The sequence below is a fragment of the Taeniopygia guttata genome, chromosome Z, assembly GCF_048771995.1.
Source record: "Taeniopygia guttata chromosome Z, bTaeGut7.mat, whole genome shotgun sequence".
NCBI classification, from domain to species: Eukaryota; Metazoa; Chordata; class Aves; order Passeriformes; family Estrildidae; genus Taeniopygia; species Taeniopygia guttata.
The window spans coordinates 36,104,282-36,126,269 of NC_133063.1; positions in this window are offsets into that span (position 1 = coordinate 36,104,282).

Sequence of the window (21,988 nt, forward strand, 5' to 3'; positions counted from 1 at the left end):
CACAAACAGATTCCTATAAATCCCTTTCCTTGAGATAAGTAGTAGGGAAGGTGATTTTTTTCATAGGTAATGTCAGCATCTGTGATAGGACCCTGTCTTTGTTTTGTATAGCATAAACATAGCTCAAATGTTGACTTCTTTCTAACTTCTATAATACTTAGAGAGCTCTGCATTCCTATTGCATACCATTAAACTCTTTTTAGGTGCCTGGCTAAAATGGAAAATTTTTCCCTAAATGCACTCTCCTAATTACTTTCCTTGAATGTCTGATTTAAAATAATTTTTCTTTACAGATTAAAAACTGTCTAGTTCATTCAACACACAACTTTCTTCTTAAGCAAATGGTAACATGTTCCATAATCCTAATAGTGCCATAATAGCCACAAGAAATTCAAGAACTATCCACAGGGGACTTTATTCTAGTTTCCAATTTCTCTGTAGCCCATTCTCCTGAGGTTAGGAATTTTAAATTCTTCTTATGTAAGACTGCAGCATTTCTCTTCCAAAAACTCTTATGGGGGTGGATGTGAAACGCATGAAGTGAGAAGCATTTGTGTGAACAAAACGTGATCCAGAGTGCTAGGTCTTTCTGGATGGATTAAATCCAAAGTGAGCTAACGGCCTCAGGAACTTGCATGCAGGATATATATGGATAATTTCCTCCATTTAGGGGCTAGAAAAAGACCAGAAAATTAGCCATACTTATCTATAGACTTCAGTCTACAACAATACTGGCACAAAGTATTACTGCTGTAGGTGTGTTGAAAACAATAAAGTGATGATAACTTAGCATTTGCAATTTTCCTTTTAGGACCAGTGGTATCAGGCTCCATTATTATATTTTTATAAATGATGGTGACATATATTATAGGACAACCTTCCAGGTTAAAACATATAAAAAATAGGATTATTGTTCTTAAAAATATTCTTGTAGTGTGTGAAGTGATTCATTGCTTTGTGTTTATTTTACATCACAGGTGGTCAAGGGAACCCTTTCTGGTCCATATCTTTAGATATGCACAGCACAGATAATACAAAAGTTCACACTAGTTTGCAAGGGAGCCCTCTGAAGTATTTCAGTTTTTGTGAGACTACGCCAATTATTTGCCCTTGTGTGGATGGGAACAGCAGTATCAGAGATGGATCAAAACTATGATCAACAGTGACATTTCTTGTCTGCTGAATAGAAAGAACATGTTTTAAAAAATATATGACAGTTCCTGCAGTAGGAAAAATGGCAACCATGCATGTGAAAGGTATTTTTAAAAAATGGCAGTGTGAGATAAATAGGATGGTGATTCAACACTTTATCATTTAGTATAATTTTCCCACTCACTTCACTAAGTATTTATTTATTTTGAGCCTACTCAGCTTTGCCAAGAAGTTGTTTTTCTTAATTTGTCAGTCATTAGTTTTAACTCATCATAAATTGCATTTAAATTCACTTTAAACAGAATCAACTATATTTTAAAGCATAAACATGGAATTGATTATTGTATTCTGTGTACACAAATACATTACAAATGAAATAAGAATCAGATGCTTTGGCTAGGAAATGAGTTGTGGGTTTTTTTGCCAGTCAATTTGGCACTAAGTTTTAGATGTTATGCACATATAAATAATGCTACACATTGACAGAATGAAGGTGCCACCAGAGTTTAAGGAATAAAAAGTATTGTTTTTCTTGTAGTACTTTTTGTTCTTTTAAAAACTTGTGTCCCTTTGAAAATATCTCGTGTTGTAACCATTGAAGCTAGGGGATGAAGACATGTTGACTTGTCATCAATAGTGAATGAAATGTCATAATTTCATTCACTATTAACTGAATAGTCTTTAGATTTTCTGGTTTTTGACAGGATCCTCACAATTAACTTCTTAATAAACTGTTAGAGTACTTTATATTTGAAAACATGTTTGGGGATGTGGTTTTGAGGCCCTTCACCTTGTTGCTATTGCAAATGTTGAAAAATTTTCCTGTGATGTGAAAACCAATTCAACATGCTAGCACTGTGTGGTTAGGAAAAAAGTAGCAGACCAGAATAGGACAGAATAGATTCTCAAAATTTCCCTTTTCTCTATAACATAAGTTTAGATAGTCATCCCAAATCCTTTGCATGCAGATTTTATTTCACCTCTGCCAACTAAAAAAGCCTTCACAGATACAAGTGATACTTCTTTTTCCGTCAAAAATTCAGGTTTCCTCGTCATATCAAAACAAAAGGTGAGATGAGCCAATAGAGTGCCAATATTTCTCTGATTAAATTTTTTTGTTTATCATTAGTTTTTAAGGTTTAAAAAATAACATAATTTCATATTTTTCTGAAAGAGTCCAGACTCTTTCAGAATGCAGACTGCCATCCATAATGCAGACTTCACTGGTGCACAACCTACTTATATACTGGAAATTATGCCAAATTCTTTGTTTCTAAATCCTTAAATTAGAGGGAATGCTTACAAGATTTTTGTTCTTTGGTTTGTCAGAAGGCTGGATAAAATTGCTACTGAAATAATGTTGGCATTGAACATATTATCTGCTTTTTTGGTTGTCATATTATTTTCAACAAACTAAAACAGAACAAAAACAACCCACAAAACCACAAAACCAAAATACAAATGGGATTTAAGAGATTTAGCATCAGTGGTTCATGCTAGAGTCTTTTAGTGTGATCTTTAGGAAAGCCTTAAAGTGCTCTTCCTTTACTTCCGTATTACTCTGGTAGAAATGCCTAATAGGTAAGTTGTTCAGGAAGGCTACATTTGCCTTCTTTTTTTATAAATAATCTAAAAAGTGTTTCAATGTCATCAGCCGGAGGTTCTAGAATTGAGATTCCTTGTAAGAAATGTAAGGATATTTATTGCGTGTTCCTCAGCCAAACTGTCTCCTCTGCAATCAAGCAAAGAAAACTTGGAAAACATCTTAATTTTTTAAGAAAATTAACTAGTTGCTGTTACATTACTGCATTTTTCAGTGAACTGTATCTTCCCAAATGCCAAATCTGGGTTAAAGAGAGAATTATCATTCATGAACAGTTATCTATAAATAACTGACATGTAAGCAGCAACATTAAAGCAAGGCCAGATAATGAAGGCTAGCAACAGTTGATGCAACACTTCTAAATATTTTGGGGGTGAACTTTCACTTCTGGATTTTAATTTCTTTATTTTCAGCATTTTCCAGTCAAGAAAAGTTAGGTATTACAAGGCAAGTAATATCAGCAAATCACATTTCATATAAAATCTCAATGTCTTGGGCTGTTTTCCTGTATTTTATTCTTTCTGCAATATAGCAAAAGCTGAATTAAATGTCAGAGGACTTGCATTCTGGTCATTCCCCTGCCACTGTTGAAACATTTTGCTAGTGTTGATTAGCCAATTCGTCAGCTATTATTGCTGAACTGCCTGTGAAGGTGCCGAAAGCAAGGCCCTCAGGAACTGTGTGGTGCAACAGCACAATTGGTTCAGAATTCATACGGTTGTGCTGAAAATTATCCATATCTATTTTTCCATAAAGGGTTATATAGGAAAGGCAATGCTGGAAATGAACAGAGGTGCTGGGAGAGGTTTGATCCCAGCTAGGTGTGTGGGTAGCCATTACTACCGACTCAACCTCCTGGTCAGAAAAATCCAATTGCATTTGTTGGAAAAGGAAATCTGAGCTCAGAGGACCTTAGAGGATATTTTATTCTTCTTGTGGCATATGCACATGATAGGATATCTGTGATGAAGAATCCTTATGGCAAATTTGTTATTGTGAAAGTTCTCCAGAGTCACTAATGAAAATCTTAGCATTGCTCTCTTCATTAGGGTTTTTACTGAGTGCTGAAAAGACAGGAGATGAACAGAATTTGATTTGGGTTAATCACAGTATAATGGAGGGCTACATATTTACCTGGGAATGTTCCAGATGCGATCTTATCTTTTAAAGCCTGACTGGTCATTTGCAAAGTCTGGCAGCTGATCACAGAGATCTCAATGAAGGCAGAAGCAGTTGTTTTCCAGCAGCATTTTGTTGGTGAGATTGTTGCGGGAGACAAGCTTCATGCTGTCATGATCAACAAGTCTCAGTTTATTGGAGTCGATTACAGTTTCTTTATACAAGCGCTAATTAGTTTATACATATTGCAAAAGCGAAGCTCAGGATTGGTTACCTTTCTATTAACACATATATCTCTTTGCGATAAGCCCTGCCATTACTGTTTCTTTATACTTGATTATTTTTCTGCATACTAAGCAATATTTCATCTTTAACTAGACACCTGTATGCTCAAGGTTGTTAGGAGATATCTGTTTCTCAAGGTTGTTAGGAGACATCTGTTTCTCAAGGGCATAGTTTTCATGCTACAAGTCACATATTTTCACACTTTCATCACCTTAACCCTTTCGTGTCCCTTGCTGCGCAGCCATTCTTCAGCTAAACTCTCGACAGCATTTCTCCTGAGTACAGGGAAATTTCACTAGCAGCTATTCATCCCTGAAATATTGTGAGGTTGAGACCAGGCACATAGGCCAACGGAACAGATAAATGAATGACGTATTAGGGGTGTACTGTGCCCATGACTTGCAGGTGTCTGCTTCTGAAAGTTTTTATACTGATTACGTACCAATGAGGACCCTCTGTATATCACAAAAAGCCTACTTGAACAAATTATTTTAGCAGTTTTTAAAACGGGGAAATTAGTTTCATGTATATATGTATACCTGGATACTCATACCTATGTCTTTCTTTCCAAATGTTACAGCCACAGAGGACAACATCATGCTCAGTAAGTCATGATTGATTTATTTCATTTTTCTGAATAGAAATAGCAATACAATTTTTTTTACTGTCTAGCTGGTTTAGAGTTAGGATGGCATACATCTGAGGCTGTTCAGGCTTTGGATGCTAAAGAGAATCCTAAGTGATGGATTCATGAGTAGGGGGCAGGTAAGGCACATATAAAATTAATTTGTCACAAGGTAATTTATCACCTGATTGTGCAATTTTTCACATGGTACTTACTCCTACAAAATAGCCATAAGTCTTACATGTATAGGGAATCTTTTGTCTGCTTAAGAGGAATTCTTCATTATATAACCACCTCGGATGTTTTTTTTTCCATTTCTATAACATTTCACTTAAAAATAGGTTTAATTGTGTTGGCTGTAAGTGAATGTAAACTTGCTGAAATAATAAATAGATAAACCCCTATCTTTGAAGAATGAAACATTAATTTTTTTCCTTGTGCCATCTAGTATCTGTGGATACATTTAGATAATTAACTATTCAAATAATATTTGTTTGATAGTCCCGATAGTTAAGCTCCTTCTCTGAAAAGCAGTTCTTTATACTTTTGAAGAAAAAGCCACAAAAAACAAATGAAGACACACAAATCCAACAGCTCCATAAATGCTGCAAAAAAAGTAGAGTCAAAAGTGTTCTGTACAGGTATGTATTTCACCATTTCTTCCAGAATCCAAAGTTCAGTGTCAAGTATGAGACACGTACCTCTGTAAGCAAATTTTCCATTTTTCTAGTTGATGGGAAGAGAAGAAACTCAGTTGTTATATAAAAAGTGAACAAAGCAAACACTGGGAGTGAGTCTATACTCACTTCTATATATGAGAACATATATTTGTTTTCATCAGATAATCAACTTTATTGGAGCAGTATTTGAACTGGCAATGGAGACTGATGGGGAAAAAAAATCTTCCAAAAATATTCCAAATTTAATAGAATTTACCAAGAATCAAGAAAAAAATTTTGTAAAATTCTTGGAACTGAAATGTGGTAATAAGATTAGAACCTCAAGCAGACAGGATTGTTGTAGGATATTAAAAGTTCCTATCCTGAGGTGGAAATGTCCTCTGTCCTTGGTCCTTTTGCATTTCTATGGACATTTTTTCCTAGACGGTTGCCAAAAAATGATAAATGTTCTCCTTCTCAAAAGTTATGCAACAGAAAGTGTATACTATCAGTGCTGATATGTGCAGCTTTGAGAACTGCTCCTACTTATTTATAAAAATATATAGTTTCAATATTTCCCAAAAGAAAATGGCTGCTGCTGACACCATTAGTATCTGAATATGTTATAATAGTACTAATATTTTACTAATATTAATATTTATATGATTTTTACATTGCTGTATTCACCATATTTATTCTCATGAGAGGTATTCTAAAGGTCAGCTACAGGAGATGTCTTTTTGAAATTTGCTTCTCAAGTTCAGTGTTTAAGACTCTCAAGAAATAGTAATATTTTATTTATTGTATAGTTTTAGTTGAAAATGGCCATTAAAGACATCCTGAAATTACTAAAGAATGGGTGCATGGGGATTTCCCACATAGAATTATGTCTAAGAGTGAAAGGTGAATGGAGTTACTTATTCTGAGATGATATGTTATGGTTTATAAAGGCCTAGTAAACACATTTACATACGAAATGTGCTATTATTATCCAATAAATTTTAAATGAAAGGGAGATATGCAGCTCAATGCTTCCCCTGTGTAGAAGTAACAGGAATTAAAAGAGAAATAAAGAAATATTTTTATAAGGGAAATGTAAGAGACAAAGGCAATTGGAAATCACAAATTTGCTTAGTGGTTCCTGAAACTGAAAATACAGTTATGTCATTAGTCTTAGAAATAGCTAGAATTTCCCCTGCATATCTAAGTATCTATGAGAAATATCAACACACCCATTTAATCATTCTATTTCTCCTTCACCCATATGGGTATCCAACCAAAAATTTTAAATCATATGCAAGTACAACTGAATGCTGGACACATATTGGTCTTTATAGATGCTTAGAGTTGCACTAAGTTCTTGGTTTCTCTAGCTCAAATGCTAAATAGAAACTACAAAAAATTTATTACTTTTAAAAAATGTGATAATTAAATTAACAAATCATTATGTAAGAAGCCTCCTATAGATGATATGGGTGTTGTTCTTCAAATAATATGTCAAAATACATAGTAAATTAGACACAGGCACACTAAATAGCTAAATTAGGAGTAAGTATAGACTGAAAAAGAATAGCTAATTGTAAATTACGCTGAAAGAAATGTTACTAAATACATCAAAGAACAGAGAAGTTTAATGGAATGGTTTAGCTAAGTGGTTTCAAATTACTGAAGAAAATTAATGCCTCAATTGTGTCTGTAAAATTTTAAGAAATGTAATTTTTTTTTTTAAATAAGCACTTCCTTTATTTAGTTGTAGATGTCTTAGAAAGGATGTCTGTAGCTCATCATTACTCCAAAAGTCTTAGCTACTGTGTAAAAGCACATTGCAATTCATGCATGACTTTTAGTCTAAATATAATCAGACGTCATCTCCTGCTATTGACAACCAACTAATGGAATAACACCAATGTCCTTGCAAATGCACCTGAGATCCTGACAGATATTGCTAGAATATGTGCTCCAGATTGACCCCAGAATGTAGAAATACAGCTGAGAAGACCAAGAGTGTGCAACAGTTCCTTCTTCAGTTCCTGCAGGCAGCCTTTGCTTTTACAAACCTAGGAAAGTGATGACACCAAACAAGCATGAACTCTTTTGTGCTGTTACTGCAAACCAACAGGGCATGCTCCACATGTCTGCAGCTGATGACAATTTTAACTTTAAAATAGACACCATATTATCATTTGTAAAAAATTAAATAATTAAAAGGGAACAGATGCAGGGCTGCCAAAAATCTCTAGGCTTAGATTTTTAGAAATGAAACTTGTGCAATTAAGACACACCAGTTACTGATTCTTTTCCTTTTCTAAACAACTGAAGTAGGCCATTCAGTGGGCAAGAGCTTCTCTACCAATCTCATCAAAGTGGAGCCCCTTTCTTTCAATCTAATATAGCCAAGTAGAACCAGCAATATGTAACTGTCTAATGTGCACCTGAGAATGGCTCCATTGCAAGATTTTTCCTTTAAGCACATTGGATAGGGCACATAAAAACCCTTGTATCTTCATTAATTGTATGGGGCAATTTACACCTTATGTGGAGACAATTTTTCCTCATGAAAAAACTGATTAAATTACAGCTCATTAACAAGAACACCTTTGTTACTGAAACCTCTTAGCCATCTGTAAGGCTCACTGCGACCTACTTATATTGCTTTTAGAATTCTCAGTTTTTTCATTTTTATTTGAGTACTGTGGTAGTCTGCTATTTTACAGTTTGTTCTTCTGTAGTATGTTTTAATATTCTTTGTGTCATGATCTGCTTATAGCGGGGTGTCGTGATGGTTCGTTAGCCGATCCCAAAGTGCAAAAGACAAACAGCAGGGGACTAACAGTATAATCACAACAGATGCACCTTTATTAAGGGCCAAAAACAATAAATGCGATAGTGAGGTCAGAAAAGAAATAAAAAGGAGAGTGAGAGAGAGAGAGAGAGAGAGAGAAGGGGGGATGGGAATAGCTACCAACACAGATGAGGTCCTCAGTTGTCTGGACGATGGGGATCCGTCTTGTTGTGCTGGGGAGAGTCTCCAAAGTCCTGCCCAACCCAGGGGTTCAGTTATAGTCCACAGAGGGAAAAGGGGGGAACATGCAGAACAATGAGAGTCTATTGAAATTGCTCATCCAGGCAGAACAAACATGATGATGAATAAGTCCATTGAAGTTACTGGAGAAGAACAGGTCATGTCATTTCCACCCCCCTCCTTCCCCCCCCCACCCCCCTCTCTGTGGTATGGGTCTCAGTCTCAGTCCTTGGGGAGAGGGTTCTTGATCTCCGTCTGTCACGGTGGTAAGGAGGCAGATGAGGGGTCTTCAGTGAGAGACCACCAGAGTCACCCCAACAGTTCATTTGGCTTAAAGGTGGAGAGTGAAGCAGGAATTGCAGAAGGCCTCTCTGTGCTGGGTCCACGCTGGGTCTTCGCCAAGTCCTTGCCAACTTCTTGCCAAGTTCTTGCCGGGCCTCATTCGGAACAGAACATAACGGTACAGCGGCTGCACCTGCACTGTTGCCTTCTCCAAGCTGGAACTGCAGTGGGGGAAGGAAGTTCCTTCTCGTGGCAATCGGCAGGCAAATGAGTGAGGGTCTTCAGATTACCTCTTACACTTTGTTACAAGTTTGTAATGCTTCTTTCTATGTACACCATTTGGCTTCCCTAATGGTTCAGTCCTGAGTTGTTTACCACAGTTTTCTCCGCCAAAATATATGTCAATCCACATGTCAATCCACCTGTATACTGCTCTTTTCCTCTTGTCTTACCCCTGTCTGTCAAAGATAGCACACTCCTTTGCTTCTGGAGTGTTCCCGGTCTTTCATCCCTTCCTCAAAGCATAATTGGACTGTAGGATTTTCTCCCTCCCCATGTTGGCTTCCCTTGGGGAGCTCGTACCCTGCACCCCTCTCCTAATGCCTTCCTATTGGTCAAAGGTTGTGTCCTCCCCGTGTTTCCCTTACCCTTTAAAAGCAGTCCTTTCATGTTCAGATTTGTCACTTGCTCTGCCCCCTTTGACATTAAATATTTGGACGTTCAGACAAGTGTCCTTCCCTTATTCCTCTGCCTCAATTTCCTTGTGTTCTGTGCCTCTGCTGCACTACCCACGCCTCAGCAATGACCACCATTTGCACCAGTCTCGGCAGAAACTCGGGCCACTCGGGCCACTTGTGTGTATGTCCTCCAGCCACAAATGGGACATCTAGCCAGTGAATCTCCATCCTGTGGCCGCTGCAAGACAAACACAGAATACCTACCTTTCATGATTGGCTGCAGGATAAGACAGTCTCACAGTCTAAGTTTAGATTGGAAAATGTAGGTTTTCTAATATGAGAAATAAATTCAAAACCAACTTTTAAAATAATAAAAATGCTGGCAAGTTTATGGACATAGGTCACATTTCCATTCTAGCAGTGGAGAAAAGGGCAATGTAATATTGAACATTTAAAGCAGTGTTCTGATTCTTTGCATTGAGATGAATATGGTTTTTTTCTGTCTCTGGCCTCAAAGGAATCCTTTCTCGGGAAGTTTTTCCATTGCTTGTATTGTCAAAACCAGTACACCTTTCTGGCAGATTCTGTAGAATTGAATGAGAAGTAAAAAGAAGGGTTTTAGAGAAATATAATGAGTTTTAAAGCAACTTCTGTGAAATTCTAAATAGTTTTATACAGAATTATTTGTGATTTAATTTTTTTTGATTGCCTGTAAAATCCTGTAGTATGAATACAATTTTCTTCTACAGATTGGCTGGAAAATTCTGAAGAGACTGAAGAAGTATATATTAATTGCTATTGGGTTTTTTTCCCTCACTTTCTTATTGAGAAAGGAACTTAAAGTAAGTAATTGGCAAGCATTATTAAGAGATTCCTAAAGTATTGCATCACCATGCAACTTTGTATTTCTGGAGGTTGCTAAGCCAATGCTACCTTTTTCTGGCACTAATAGAAATGGATTCTCTTCAGTAACTAGACAATGATATTGCTACATCTACAGCCAGCAAGTGATCCAACTGTGCAATGAAAGATGTGATCCAGATACAAGACATCTTTCTGACATATTTCATTGGTGCTCCTTAGCTTATTTTTTCGGGCAAACTTAAAGTGGCACTTTTTGATCTGATGATCAAATGATCTACATGAACTGAGCTTCCACTGGAGCACTGAGACATATTCAGACAATAATTCAGAGATCTATATTTAAATCAATTGTCTTGCTTCAAGATTTTTCCTTACTTCAGATTTCACAGTTTGGATTTTCAACTTGGTGCTTGCATGTAACCCTCTGAATATAGAATGCACGAACTTAGAGATGTGCTTCAACATCATGGAAACAGTTGTTTAGGTCAAGGCTCTGAATTGGTCCTGGTAGAAAGTACTGGTCAAGGATTAAGATTTCCTCAAACTTTTTTCTAATATACAAATACTAATTTAAAGGGCCATTTTTTACACACTTTTAAAATGAAACTAAGATTGAATTGTACTTCTGAACTATGGAAATGTTGCAAAAGAAAACTTCCATTTGTTAGGTAGTATTCCTAAATGACACATTGACTGTTAAGTCCCTTAAAAGAAAGCAAAATTATACATGTGACCAAAACTAGTATCTGCTGAGTTGGTGCCTTGACTATCATGTTGATTTGCAAAAAATATGTAACACATGGCCTTTTCAGAGATCATAAAACAGGGCTTTTTCTGGTAATGGATGTCAGGACTACAGAGTAATTATTTTGAACATTTAGAAATAAAATAAAATGGCTTGTCCAGTGTGCAGATGGTGGTTCCTATGAATTAAAATATAACTATTATATAGGAAAGCTCCATTTCTCAAAGTCAGGATTTAAATATTCTAATTAATGACATTGAAAACTAAAACTATTTAATTTTATTTGTTTTCTTCTATGCTTTCCTAGGAAGAGAACTGTTTTGTTTCGTTTTTTTACCTCTGCAACCTGTATTTCTCAATGTACTACATCTTCAAGTAACACCTTTAAGTAGCACCAAGGCCAAAGATACCTCAGTTGCCTTCTCTTACCACAAACAAGACTGTTCTTCATCACAGCAGTAACAGCCATTAAGTAGTCCACTTTATAAAGGACACAGGACAAAATCAAACAAGCCATTATTTTATGTCTCTAAATCTCATTACTCATTAGCTTTCAGTTTTTACCTGGTGGCATGTCCATGGTTACTTTACTCACAAATTACATTTTAGAAATTTATTACTACCAAATTGTCCACAGAGAAATGAATGTGTTCAGGTATTGGTGACTTTTCTTTTTACTTCACTTACAAATTAGCTGTGGTTTGTTGGGCTCATGAATCTAGATACCTATATAGTAAAAGCTTGGATAATTAAGCATAACATGGAAACCACACTGGTGACAGTGACTACTGTCCATACAGTGTCCCTGCCTGTCTAAGCTGAAACTTTAGGGGCAGAGTTGCAAGGCAGAAAAAGTGGCATTCATGCTTTCTGCTCATAGCAATGAGAAAGGCAAGCTGTTGTTATACTTAGTTATGCAGATGTTTGAAAATGAAAGTTTTCAGCAATCTTTTTTCTCAGATTCCCTTGCCCAGCAATTCTTTAATGTATCCTTGACCTCCTCAGTATGTGATATGAAACAAAATAAGGAATTCATCTTGCTTGTAAATTAAGAAAAATATAAGTAAGTATCAGAGAAAGTAATGTTACAGGACAGAATAGAAAACTGTTGGTTGTAGAAATCTAAGACTTCAATTTCTTTTGAGAGATTAACACAAGAGCAACACACATGTTGATCAACAGTTGTTCAGTGCCTGGCACTAATGTTCAGTATAATACCCAAGATAGCAAAAGGACAAGATGAGCCTTTCAAAAGGTATGATACTGGCCAATGGAAAGAAAAAGTTGTAAAATTAGAGGAACTTACATCTTTTTTGTCAGTCACCGTCCCGGCACTCTGCTGAACTGAAAAGCACAACGGCATTTATCTGCTTTCTCAGAAATCTCTCTATGTTACAGCCACATCCAACATCTTAGGGCCTTGTCTTTATCTGTGAGGAGAATCAAGCTCAGACTGTACATGAATGAGATAGCTGTATACACATATGTAGCTCTGTGTATATAGGATCATGTGTATTGGATTTGTTGCATTCTTTTACCTTGTTGAAGTTTTTACAGGCAGATTAACACTCATATGAAATTCTTGAGAATGTAGCTAGATCCCCAGAGTCCAATGCTAAGACACTAAGATCCAATTCTAAAATCATGGAAACAACCTCTCTAAACAAAACAATGCAAAACAAAACAAAACAAAGCAAAACAAAACAAAACAAAACAAATAAAACTAAACCAAACCAAACCAAACCAAACCAACCAACTAACCAACCAACAAACCAAAAAACACCCCCAAAACTCCAACCCAAAGAAACAAAACCAAAGCCAAAAAAGCTAACAAAATTTTCTGGTTAATTTTTTGCATGTTATGAACTGGTATGAGGAGAATGCGATAGCAGGAAAAAGCCTTTACAAGGTAATTCAAAGAGGCAAGCTAAATCTGGAAAGCAGTAAGCATGAAAATGCTGCAATGTTATTTTTTGCAATTTCTTGTAGTGTAGAAATGCACTTTGAGCTAACTTAGCCATGACCATCTCTGTTCAATTACTCCTTTGGTAAAGAATTTCTGTTATATTCAGTGGCTGTTTTACAGCACTTTACAGTGCAAAACCATTATTGTCCTTATATCACTGTTACAAAAAAGGATTATGTCAGGGCTTTAGTCTTTCTCCACTCCTTACCATTTTACACATTGTTAACAATGTGTCTGACAATATTATGTGGTGTGTTTACTCATCTTGAATGAAACTAATTTGTGCAAAATAGCATTAACTCTTTTATATATTTTGCCTAAGATTAATAAAAATACATTCTGCAAAAATATGAGGGTTGAGTGCATTATTTGTTACAGTTACAGCATATGGACACATGTCCTAATATTAATATTGCACTGTAACTACAGAGTAGTAAAAAACAAAATTATGTAAGGATGTTATGGCAGTCTCAAAATTACAAAAGCTGTGTTAACAGAAATGCTTTTTACATCAGTTTACTGGGTTGCTGCATACTTTTTAAACTGTGTCTGTTGGAAAAATGAAAACATAAAACTTCCTCCACTCTGAGATTTTGCTTTACCAGTATTTGCTAGAAGAACCAGTGCCCATTTATACATACCATATTTTTAGTAAAATTATAACATTATATCATTCTTAGTTTCCTCCAGAAAACAAGAATTAATTAAAGACATCCTTATTAGGGTGATTCCATATAATGACTCCGTAGCTTTCAGCTCTAAAATCTGCTTAGTGTCATCTTTATTGCTGATTTTTTGACCATCCAGACACAGACAAACAAAACTGCAGCTTCAAATCTGATTAATGAAATTTAGAATAATGACCAAAGAGGACAAGATTTCCTTATACTGATGAACTAATTCTGTTTATAGTTTGGTCTAAGGCCAGATTACATCTGTCTTTCAATTTTATACCTTTCTAATGAGGGAGGCAATGTTTCAAAAAAAAGGTAGGATTTCAAATTAACTGCCTTATGGAACAGATTTTGCTTGTAGTTTTAGGAATATAAACTCGGAATGTGGGAATCTCAGCACTTTAATGTTTGTCAAAAAACTACTATTTCCTAGACAACAGTAGTCCTTTCTGAAGTACAAATTGCAGGACATTTTTTTTTCATTTTCATTTGAAATCTGGAAAGTTATAATATAATAAAAATATACAATAATATAATATAAAGTCAATAATATAAAGTCAACAATGTATTTAAATATTTTAAATACAGTCTACACTTTCAAAGAAAAGTAGAGGTAAGTTACAAAACATACCTCTGTAAAATTGCATGAAATTCCCTGTTCTGATTTGAAATAATAAGATCATTACATACATTTTTCTCTTCATATATATTGTTTTGATAAGATGTTCATCTGCACTCCTAGTGGCTTCAGACTTTTTAATGATTTCTATGAAACATAACAACCTCCAAATATATACTTTTTTTCATTAAAAAGAATGTCTCTTTTCCAAAAATATTCCTGAATTTACTTTGACCTTTTAAATGAAAAGGTCATACAAGGCCAGTGTGATTTCAGTTTTTGTACCTAGTTGTAACTGGAGGTAATACTCCTTCATTTTAGAAACAAAACCAAGTATTTAACAATGAACTCTTTTGAACTGTTATTTTGTTGGACATGTGCAGGGAGGGAAATGCCATACTGCAAGAATACAGAAAAGATTAATTACCCACAGTCACAGGATATGTCAATTACATAGAGAGAGAAAAAAATTAGGTCTATAGCACTCTTCAAAGTCCTTTTCTTCATTTTCAGACTCATTGTTCACCTTGAAAATTACTTTAGTCAGAAGTATTTCTGGATTTTTAAAATTGTATTCACAATAGTAAAAAAACCCCTAATTTTCTTATGGCTTACAGAAAGACGTGCTTGTGTGTGTGTATATTTTCCAGGACTAAACTCTTTGACAAGAGTTAAACAATAAATACATTTATCTTCTTCCACTTTTTAACAAAATAAGTAAGGATGAATGAATAGAGGAAATCTGTTCCCTTTTAACATTTAAAATGAGTGGAAAAAATAGGAGTATTTGGTAAAGGGGTTTGTAAAGGGAGAGCAATGCTCCAACATTTACAGATAAAAAATGGACCAAAGAGGACCAAAAAAGAGATGTGGATGAAGGACATGCCAGAATGGACCAGGAATCTTTCAAAAACTGAATTTTAAACTGTGTCCAAAAATGATACAGAAATTGACAAAAAATATTGCTAAAGCCAATTTTAATTAAGGTTCCGGTAAAAAGTTCTTGCAATTTTTGGAGGTTCAGACAAGATGTAAGGTGGATGTTTGACATGTAAATATATTATTCATACGTAAGGAAGGTATTTTGGCATAAACACCTTGTTCTGTCTCAACCACACTGCAGAGGTGGCTGAAATGAGTCACTGCATTTCTTCTTTGAAAACAGATTACGCTTCTTGTCTTAGGGCTAGGGAAAATCTTTTAGATAATGGATGGAAAAAATAGGTTTGTATTTTTTTCTTGGTTTTATGTAGGCCAGCTCTGATGAGGATCATAATATGGTATATGGATTAACTGGGAGATGGAAAAGTGGGCACATTGAAATAATTAATCAAAATGTCAAGAATTATAGCAGAGACTAAACAAGAATTTACATGTTTTTCAGCCTTTAGAGAAATATTACACTTCATTAATGTTTTTTTTCTGTTGTGATTGACAAATATTCCTCTTCAGGGCAGTGAGAGAAAATTATGTTTAAGCCCAGAGGGAACCATTTAATAAGTGCTTAAGGGCAAGTGATGAAGATGAGATGTTTGCTACAGAGGAAACAGGTAACTATTGCTAGAACTCTTTCCACTTTCAAATAAGTTTGCCAATTTATAATATTTTCCATTCTAGGTATTAATAAAAATAAAAAATTCTTATAAAATTTTCAGTAGATTTTCCAAAGATGGTCACATAGCCAGGGTCTTATATTTTTTTCCTTCTATAACAAATACATGAAGGAAACATGCTTATTTTTATTTGTTTGCTTGTTTCTGTCCATAGAGTATTTTACTGCATGCATTATAGCTTTAGGAGAATGGAAAATGTCAACTCTAATTGCCACTGATTCAGTTAGAAGATCATTTGCCATGTTCTCTGGTATATCTAATGGAAGGACTGGGGGAACTGTTCTGCAAGGACGTCTGAATTTGTATTCTTAATGAATTCTTATGTTTAAAGATGGCTAAAATCTTCACTGTTGTATCCCGGCTCGCTCCTTTCGCATGACAGCCCCGAGCGGTGGCGTGCTGGGCGGCGGGAGGGAAGAGAGATGGTGCGGCCAACCCCGCTGCAAGCTCTGCTGCCCCTTTTACCAGCGCGGAGACAGATCGAGGTGACACGGGACTTGGAGCATAACGAGGTGGGTTTCTTCTGTGAGCCCCAAGACCCTCCAGGGAGGGCGGACAATGGTTTTATACCCGAACTCAAGAGGAGGGGCGCAGGAACAGCAATCAACGAGGGCAGAGCTGGGAAGGAGTCTGAGGTGGGACTAACATATCACAAACCTATCAGGGGAAACAGGGCAGTGGAATAACACAAAGTAACCAAAAGGGTGTTGAGGGCAACTGGGGAGGGGAGGGGACCAGGGAGGAGGGAAATGACCAGACACCGACCAGACGTCAATCTAAATTAAAAACACACCACAACACCTCACTTTTGAGTTCAATGGTACATGCTTTGAGAAAACTCATTTTAATACTTCTCATGTCTCTGAACATAAGCTCTTTCAGCCTTTCTGTATTTTCCTTTATTAATCCTTTACTGACCATCAAAACAACTTTTTATATACAGGGGATTAAATAAACTTAACATTTGAAAAGCCATAGTCAGGTGTTAGGTATAGATGACTAACTGATTGAGATAGATTTGCAGAGTATATGAGTATTCGGGGCAGTGACTTCTGTTAGAAGTGATATGGTTTGTGAAACAGAAGGGATCTGTTTTCTACAGGAAATAGGAATTTATATACAGAGCTCCCTTCACAACAAATAAAGGAACTTGTCTATCTAAAACCTTGAACACACTTCTGAAACTCTACTTGTTTGGCAGCAGCTCTGTTGTTGGTAGAAGATTTGATGATCTGATCTCTGAAATGAAAATAAGATTTAAAGTGTTTCTGCAGCTGGATTTTCCTTCTGTTTATATTGTAGCCATTAGGTAGTGGTCATAGCCACAGTTAAATGACCTATTTACAGTAAAAACATACATAGTTTTCTCTTTTATTTTTTTTTTCACATTATATAAATGAAGACATGCTTTATGCAGAGACGCATATGAAATTATATTTTGGGTGTTGCAACCTTGACTACTTCATCTTCTGTTATTTTCAGGTTAGATCTGATCTTGTCTGAATACAAGGTTTTCTAGTAGGTATAATCAAAAGATGTCATGTCAGGAAGTACCAATACTACCTGCCTACCAGTAGTCTAGAACTCAGAGAAAGCAGTCTTAGGAGCATGGCATTAAGTCTGTGAAAAATGGTAAGGAGGAAATAAATCATAGAATCATAGAATTATTTAGTATGAAAAGACCTTAGAAAAGATCATCAAGTCCAAACTTTGACGTCAGCACCTTGTCAAGTACACCATGATGCTAAATGTCGCACACAGTCACTTTCTGAACAACCTCAGGGGATAGCACCTCCATCACCTTCCTGAACAGCCTATTCCAGTGCTTGACAATCCTTTTAGGGAAGAAATACCTCCTGATTGTTTAACCTGAGCATCCCCTGATGCATATTGAGGCCATTTGCTGTTCCTCTTACTTGTTGCTTGGGAAAGAGTCTGACCCCTACCTGACTACAGCCTCCTTTCAGGTGCTTGTAGAAAGTTGTAAGGTCTCCTCTGAACCTCCTTTTCTGCAGGCTATTATCCCCACCTTCTTCAGTGGCTTCTTATCAGCTTCTGTTGCCCTTTCCCAGCTCCACTGCCCTTCTCTGGACACTCTCTAGCACCTCAATGTCTTTCTTGAACTGAGGAGCCCAGAACTGGGTACAGGATTTGAGGTGTAGACTCATCAATGCTGAATAGAAGGGGACAGTCTGGTGCTGCTGGCCACAAAATTGCTAGTACGGGCCAGGATGCCATTGGCCTTCTTGGCCACCCGGGCAGATTCCTAGTTCATGTTCAGCCACTGTCAACCAGCAGTCCCAGATCCTTTTCTGCTGGGCAGCTTTGCAGCCACTCTTTGTCAAACCTGTTGTGCTGCATGGGATTTTTGTGGCCAGAGTGCAGAATGTGACACCTGGTCTTGTTTAAGTAGCTTGATGAATCAGGTCCTTACATATCTTACCAATCTCTGGTGTGTTAATGAATTTTCTTGAAGGTCTATAAATATACAGGACTGCCAAAGCACCATTTCAGGTCTCTGCTTCCGTCCTATCTTTGTATCATTGTAGTCCTCCTTCAGCAGTCACCAGTACCCTCCTATCCAGGAATATGTTACCATACTGCCTTATAGAAGGACACACATCATTGCCAACCAACTGTCAGACATCTTTTGTGTACTCTCCAGTAGCCCCTGGTGAAAGTCCCAACAAATGCAGAAATACAAATGTGGTGTAAAAATTGCATGTTATTTACCGCTCAGATCCTTTCTAATAGATATATTTACATGGCCTTACACAAACTTTTGCACAAAAGCAAAAATTTAATCTCTTTTCAAAATAAGAGTAGAAGAAAACAATTAACTACTGGTTTTAAGCCATTTCAAAATTATCAGGAGTAAACAGGACTCCAGAGAATTCTCTGGAAGAGAAAAAAATTGAAGTGAAAGCCTTCCCCCTTTACCTATTTGCAGACATGCAGTCAATTAAATTCTTTACCTGACACCTCTCTGATTTCTCATATTTAAAGCTTCCTGTCTGCTGAAGACCATTTGACAAGGCAGACAGAGAAGCAGCATTTGTAATACCTGTTTAAAGTAACCAGAGGTGAATCTTATGGTTTGTAATATGCATTGTAAATCATAGAAAATGTGAAGCCAAGCTGCATATTAATCAGGCAACAGAACTTAACTAATCACACATCTTTTGTGTACTCTCCAGTAGCCTATGATTCCTGTGATGTTTACTGAAGCGTCATGTTTATCTCTGAATCAGAAGTCCTAATCAATAAATATCACAGAATTGGAAAGATCCGTCTGCATCCCTGTATCCAGATTAAACGATAAGGCAGTGCTCTGGTGGTAATGTTGTTGTTAAACCTATTGACTGGACAACTTTTTTCTATATGTAGTCTGTCAGGGAAGAACTGTGAATAGTCCTGAATTGCAGAACACCATGGTTTACAGTTTTAAATGTGTCCTGTTAAACAGTCATGATTTTCTTTCCTGATATAACTTGTTTGATCCATTACACTTGTTCCGTATCTTTTATTCCAAAGCCCTTATTGCTTGCTTTTAGATTTCCTTACTCTGGATACCAAATCAGTAGAATGGACTTCATCTTATTTGAGTGTGTATTATCTCTCTTCACTTGACTTGAGTGCAAATTACATCATTATGCTTAGGATCTTGCGGGTAGCCTGCTGAATAATTATGAGTGCTACTGTCACTGACAAGGGTTGTATGCTGAAACAAAATACAATAATTGTAAAACATTGTGAATGAGGTTGTGAGGCTTTAATTATATACGAGGAAATGCATTTTTTGAACTTCTGACATCTTCCACTGGTCTCTATGAATGTTGGATTAGATCGAATATGCAATTGTGTTATTATATGTTTTCTTATGTATAAGGTCATTCCATGTATCCCCTCTCGATCTGTAGCGACCCCCCGGGTTCTCCCATCTCCCCGCCGCGGTTTGCCTTCCCGAGAAAGTGCCAAGTCACTCTGTTTACATCTCTCAGACCATCTGTCAGCCACGCGGCGGGGTTGGGAGACGACCTGGCACCCTTCCATCTGTCCATCTCCCATTAGGCCCCTGCACCCCACTGTCCCCAGTCCCCCCGTGGCGTTATCTCATTGGCCGCCCCGGGTTTCCCCTATTCAGTACTTATAGTGCGGGTTGGGGACGCCCGGTGCTTTTTCTCCTGCTTGGCTCCTGACTGCTGCTGCTGCCCGGCCCGCGGGCTTTTTCTCCCGCCTGATTCCTGCGTGCTGCCGCGGGCTTTTTCTCCCGCCTGATTCCTGCGTGCTGCCGCGGCTCTCTCTCTCGCCCGGCCCCTGACTGCCGCAGCCGCCGCCGCTTGCATCTGCTCTGCAACTACCACCACTGCCCCGGGCGATCGCGGCCGCCCCGGACTGCCCTGCGATCGCTGCCGCAGCTGATCCGCCGCCGCCGCCGCTGCCACTGTCGCTGCGGCTCCCGCGCGTGCCGGCCGCAGCGCCGCGGCTCCGCACGCAGCCTCTCTTGGCTCGCGGCCAGCTTCGGAGCGCGCCGCTCCGCCCCCGAACCAGCAAGGCGGCGCGGACAAACTCTAACTTAGCACGCAGCAGCCTTTTTGGTTTTTGCCTTCCCAACAAGCCGCAATAAACCGGGATTTCGCCCGCGGGGGAAAAAGTCTCTCTCCTTTTATTCGCCTCAGGACTCGCCTCGCTCCCAAACCCACGCAGCACCGGCCGACACCCGCGAGGGTTCGCCGGAGAACACGGAAGTTGCCAGCGCTCCCTCCACCACGGAGCTAGCAGGGACAAAAGGGGGGACAAGAGAGCGCTAAGGCAATTGAAACTGCCCGAGGATCTCTAGATTTGACTTAGTTATTAGATTACTAGTATCAGTAATTTAGATGGTGGAGTGCTAAGGACCCAGATGCCCACGACAGTTGTGTTGTGGGTAGATACAGGTGGTCTCTGGGACAATTTGTAGGATAAAAACCATCTCCTGGAAGCCCAGGTGATTGTGCTGTGCCAGAATAAAGGCTTGATGGCTTTCCTTTTGGAAACCACCTGGGTTTCACTGAAACCTTTGAGAATGATTTGTTTTCCAAGCACAAGGATACTTGTGTGCTAGTGTTGGATTTTATTGATAGCAGTTTCCCTACTGGTGAACCCTGAATACTTTGTCCTGTGTTTCAAGGAAAAGACACTCATGGGAAGGCAAGACATAGCTTGCTGAAGGAGACAGAGAAGGAGAGAAGAAAATCGCTAGGGCTAGAGAAGAACGAAGTTGAAATATCACGCTTCAGTCAAATTCTTTATATGGCCTGTCTTCTTTCTTCCAGGAATTCTTTTGTGATCCTGCCTTTTGCTTGTGCAATCTGTGCCTTCATGGCAGCCACACAGCAAAGGCAACAATAGTCTTTAGCAGCAATATTCTGTTAGCATGGATTTCTGCCAACAGCTGTCAGCAGGAGGGCTTCTCTGGGCTACTCAGCTGGTAAACAGCACCTTTACATAACCTTCAGTCAGTTGATGATACATTAATTTTTGATAGCTGATTTATTAAACTCTGTGGGCTTCTTAAACAATACAGGGGGCGAGATCTGTGTGGTTTGTGGAGGAGGGGCTTGGCACAATCAAATGGATTTGAGTGGAGCTATTTTCTTGGTTTGGTGCTTAAAGTACTATAATTACTTAGAATTCTACACAGATAGTGTGTACAGATAGATTGATAACCTTCAAGTATCTCTTTCTCCAATAATGATAATAAAAATTAAATTAGTCTAGGCAGTCATTGTATGCAATTTGGGTACTATCAACCTCACTATACATTGATCTATTAATTTCCTTATCTGGTTATGACCCTTAGAGGTACAAAAAAAGAAAGTATGAAATTACTTTGCTAGCTTCTTACCGTCTCAGAGCACTGTACTAGGTCCTGTATACACCTGAAGTGTTTTGAGCATTTCACTTCTTACATACCTCAGTCTTAGAGGGTTGGCACCTGCACACTGCTACAACCCTTAGCTCTTCACACATACCATCCTGCTCAGTAGCTAGCTTGAAAGAAACTGCTGACAGCAGTACTTGAGTACCCTGAATATTTATGG